The sequence below is a fragment of the Lactuca virosa genome, chromosome 2 (genome assembly GCF_052849685.1).
Source record: "Lactuca virosa cultivar CGN04683 chromosome 2, Lactuca_virosa_CGN04683_v6, whole genome shotgun sequence".
Taxonomy (NCBI): Eukaryota; Viridiplantae; Streptophyta; class Magnoliopsida; order Asterales; family Asteraceae; genus Lactuca; species Lactuca virosa.
The window spans coordinates 233716317-233721483 of NC_136427.1; the positions used below are offsets into that span (position 1 = coordinate 233716317).

At 44.4% G+C, this 5167-nt stretch overlaps 1 long non-coding RNA gene across 3 annotated transcripts; it reads right to left on the reverse strand.

Annotated features, from left to right (window-relative positions):
• Positions 1-1236: 1236 nt before the first annotated feature.
• Positions 1237-3705, reverse strand: LOC145160471 (uncharacterized). 3 transcript variants are annotated; one of them, XR_013738114.1, is made up of 3 exons: positions 3370-3705; positions 1988-3085; positions 1237-1372 (listed from the first exon to the last, which is right to left on the reverse strand). It is a non-coding gene; the product is annotated as an uncharacterized LOC145160471 (long non-coding RNA). The 3 variants fall into 3 exon arrangements; XR_013738113.1 differs by having other exon boundaries at positions 1830-3085; XR_013738112.1 differs by having other exon boundaries at positions 1237-3085.
• Between the last annotated feature and the right edge of the window lie 1462 nt (positions 3706-5167).

A 5167-nucleotide genomic window follows, 5' to 3' on the forward strand; every position in this document is an offset into this window, starting at 1 on the left:
TTCGTCGGAAACGAACTTAGAACGAAGAAGTTATAGTACTTCGAAGTTGTTGGCAGAATTGGTCCCTGAATGGAAAAGTTTTCATGCAAGGTGGCAGCCAGGTGAGTACGCCCAGTGTAAGCTGGGGTACGCCCAACGTAGGGGTGTAAAGTGGACGCAGGTGTTGGAGGCGTATACCCAGCGTACGCTCAGAGTTTCTAAACCCTAATTTTAGGGTTATGCCACTATAAAAGGAATAATATGCCCCTTTGGCCAGCCTCCATCTCATCTTTAGACAGCCACCACGAAACCCTAATCCTCCCATGAGTGTTCTTGGAGCTTTGGAGGCCATTAAAGAGCATTATGGTGTTGTGAATCTATTTTTCCAAGCAAATGAAGAGCAAGGCATGGTGGTGGTTCAAAAGAGAGGTTGCAGATCTGGGATTGTTGCTTCATTTCTAACCATTTCAAGGTATAAAGATCTAAAATTGGTGATTATCTTCTTAGATCTCTTAGATTGAGTTTTTGGACCATTTTGGTCCAAAGGTTGAAGCTTTGTGGTTCAATCCGATTTCTAGGACTTGGAGTTGCTACTCTCAGTTCTAAATGGGTCCCTAAGGCAGAAAGTTGCCATCTTGGAGGTCTTAATGGATTCATGCATGAGTTAAGACCATTTCCATGGAAGTAGTTTATCATTTTGGAGTTTGAGCTTATGTGGGTCATCCAAAGCCATCAAGTAAGCAACTTTATGGTTTTAGACGTTGAAGATGACTTGGATCTGTAATTGTAGCTTCTTGAGTAGAGTATTAAGCACTTAATGGAAAAGTGTCTTAACAGAGAAGTACAGTGGGCGTACATGTAGGTACGCGCAACGTACACCACCTTTAGCCAGTACGCTTAGCGTACAAGGGAGTACGCCCCGCGTACTCATCAGTCATGGGCTTGGAGTGTTTTGGGCCTCAAGTTGGGCCAGGCAGCAGACTTTGGGCCTTTGGGCCTTACTGGACCATCAGAAGTCAAATGTTTTGGGCCAGGAATATGTTTGGGGTTAAGGTAAGGCCCATTAGAGGGGTTGGGCCCAATTTGGCAAATTGGGCCATTAATGGGCCACTAGTGGGCTTGGAAAGCCTACCTAGTGTTGGGCTTTTGTTTTGGGATTGGGCCTAAGTTTGGATCGTACTGGGCCAGTGAAACATCCCAAAAACACAATCTGAAAATTTCATTTAATTTAATAATAAAAACCATAGTCGATAAACATCATATAAAAATCATAAGCAATGTATCTCAAAATATTATAACAACTGTCAAGTATATCAGAGTATAAACATCTCAGGCTAAACAAATGGTGTGTGCACTGCAATCTTCCCGAGATCCTCTTTTGAAACCTAAGTACCTGAAACCAAAACTGAAAACTGTAAGCACAAAGTTTAGTGAGTCTCCCCAAACTACCACATATCATACAATAACACATATAGCACATATTGGGCCTTGCCCACTACATCGGGCCCCGCCCGGCATCGGTCCAAAATCCGAAATAACTTGGGCCCCGCCCACTGCATCGGGCCCCGCCCGGCATCGGACCGAAGTCCGGAATAACTTAGGCCCCGCCCACTGTATCGGGCCCCGCCAGGCATCAGACCGAAGTCCGGAATAACTTGGGCCCCATCCACTGCATCGGACCGAAGTCCGGAATGTACTGAACATAACAAAACATAAAGATATAACATAATCATATATACTGCATCGGGCTTGCCCGACATCGGACCGAAGCCCGGAACATATAACACATAACATAAACATGCATGAATCACAAAGACATCAAACATACATAACTACTTCTCGAGATTTACCCGGCATCGGACCGAAGTCCGGAACACATAACATATAACATGTAAGCTAAATCACTGCATAGGGCCCTGCCCGGCATCGGACCGAAGTTCGGTACTACTAACATCTAAACGGACTGACATTGTGGCCTTAGACCCGTTCCTACTGGAAGAGGACCCACCTCACACTGCTGAAGTCCCGCTGATAAAACCCTAGCTGCTGGATGACAGGTTCCTGAATCTGTCAACATATAACACCCAATTAATAATTGGGTTCTAACACATAACCATAAGTCCATGCTTAGGGTAAAATACTGCTTTACCCCAATCTTAGCTTGATTTAAGCCCAAGGCCCAATCCAAGGGCCCAAAAGTCTAATAATGGACCAAGGCCCAACTATGGCCAAATTTTCCAAATTGGGCCCAAACCTCTACATGGTCTTGCCTTAAGGCCCAATCATTTATTCTTGGTCCAACTCTTGGCATTCTAAGGGCCCAATACCATATAACCATCAAGGTCCAAACTATGGCCCATCTAGAAAATTGGGCCCAAACCCTCATATGGGCCTTTCCCTAAAGTCCATTTAAATATTCTAGTCCATATAATCATTCTTGGATGGCCCATTATTGGCCCAATTACCAAAACCCAATAGAAAGGCCCAACTTAAGGCCCAAGTGAAATTAGGGTTTCACATAAAATGACGATTAGGGTTAAGTTTTTCTCACTTAACCCATTAAGGACTTACTCCATTAAGTCCTTTACTCTACTAGAAAAATGATATGGAATAATTTGGGCTTAATACACAATCCAATCCCAATGGCCCAAAGATGGATCCCAATAAGTCCAAGGCCCAAATGCTCACAATTAGGGTTTTCTACACCCAAATTAGGGTTTCCACCCAAACATGGCCCAATAGGCCCAACATTAATCTTTAAGCCCATTAGGGTTTTGCTTGTGGGCCACCACCCACTACCACCTCGGGTGGTGGTTTGAGTTTCTTTTCATTATTCTTTTGGTAATTACAATTACAATGCTTTAATCCAAAAATAAACAAACAAACACTAACTAACATAACACACACACAACCACTCTAGTGGTGGCCGGCGGTGGCTCGTGGTGGCGGTGGCTGTTCTTGATTTTCCGGCTAGACAAAACACACACCATACAATACGTCTCTTGCTCGGGAATGCACACGACCACCCACTTCACAGTGGCGTACGGAGGTCCAGTAGCAACAGCAGCGGCACAGCGGCCACCATTTCCAATGGTGGTGGTGGTTCCTGTCCAAATAAAAATCACACATACAACATCGCAAATAATAAATACACACACAGCCACCTCCTACGGTGGCTGGTGGCGGCAAAGGGGTGGTAGAAATGGTGGCAGCCACCACCATGAGGTGGTGGCGGTGGGTTTTCCGTCCCAAATTGCTCAAACAACGTCACGGATATCAACAACAATACAACTACTCGAGCCTACACATAATCAGCCACCTACATGGCGGCTGACGACGCCGGAAAAATGAAAATCGCCGCCAAAACTGTCGCCGGCAGTAGCAACGTACCTGACGTCGAGCCTATGGGGAGGAACGAGAGTGCGAAGGCGGCTGGCGTTACCGAGAGCCTCCTGGTTGCTCACAGCCCGTGCGACGCCGCTCCCCAGTCTTCAGCGGTTCCTATGGCCGCACACCACGTCACCGGTATCATGGCTGCTGTGGTGGCGCTTCGTCGGCGAGGATGTTGTGGTAGGGTGGAGTGGCGGTCGAACTCAACACCGGAGGCGGCGGCTGGAATAACTTCTCATGGTGGCGGCTGCTGGATCGTGTCCTTAGGTTTAGGGTTCTTTGGTTGCACCTGATTAACGAGAGGGTGAAAGAATCGGGTTAATCCCGTGACTCCAACCAAACTTCATTGCCACAAATACACTTTTGGTCCCTCCTCCCTATTTTGTTTTCAACATAAATCCAAAATTTACCTTTTAAACCCTGATCCCATAAATTCCTTTTATAATAGATCCCTAAATTACCAATCAGCCCCCTTAAGCCTTTAAATCTTCTCAATTTAAATCCATTAATTACCAAACGCACTCTGACTTCTGAAATTCTTTTCAAATTGAATCCAGAACTAGCACTTTTAACCCCCAGCTTCTAAAATTGTAACAATTAACTCCTCGATACCAGCTTTTGACATATAATTATTTATTTTAGGGCTACTATTCGTTCATTAATTTATTTATTTATTAAATAAATCAACGGGGTGTTACAGCCAGGGGTAGAATGGTCATTTTACCCCATGCATGGATTAAGGATTTTGGTATGGGACCCAATTGCTAATTGGGTATATTGATTGGTAGTGACAGCTCGGGAAGCTGGCGGGGCAGCAACTAAGGAATTCATGCGGGAAGCTTCTGCAGTGTGAGGTGAGTCTTCTCACAATACCAATGGGTCTAAGGCACCAAGGCCGACCCATTTTATGTTATGTGGTACACTAGCTGTAGTAGAGATATGTGGTATGATAGTTAGCTTTATGCTAAGTGGTATGTTCGTGATTATATGATATGTGTTATGCTAGTTGTCTTTGTGATACTTGCATGGAAGACCCCGGGGGGAGCCCGTGGCATTGGATGTAAGACCATGTGGGGTAGCCCATGGCATTCCTAGGTAAAGACCATGTGGGGTAGCTCATGGCATTCCTAGGTAAAGACCATGTGGAGTAGCTCATGGCATTGGATGTAAGACCATGTAGGGTAGCCCATGGCATTACTAGGTAAAGACCATGTGGGGTAGCCCATGGCATCCTTACAGGTTTATGTATGCATGGCTTATGTGATACATGTAGCTTTTATAGCTAATATGGTATGTGTTATGTGGATTGTGTGGGGGGTATGCTCTGGGGGACTTACTAAGCTTCGTGCTTACGGTTTACAGTTTTGGTTTCAGGTATCATCGATTTGGAAATGAAGAGCTCGGATTGATCGCATTGCACACACCTACGATTTCCGCAATGAATGATTTTGGGATGAACTCTGATAAATGTTTTACTTAATGATGATTTGAAATGTTTGAAATAAATGATATCAATGTTTTAGCTATATTAAAAAAGAAATTTTTACCCTTGATTTTTGGGTCGTTACAAGTTAGTATCAGAGTCTTGGTTTGAGGGATTCGGACATACTTTCGGGTGTGTCTGAACTCAAACTGAGGATCATTAAAGCTTTCAAAAGAAAAATGTTTTAAGTAAAAAATTTCTAAGACAAGAAAGGGTGTGGTGCATGCAATCAGCCGAGCTCGAGTAAGTTTCCCCAGAATACCCACATTTGTTATCTGCTATGATTTGATTATGAATTTGTGAATTGCATGCTAG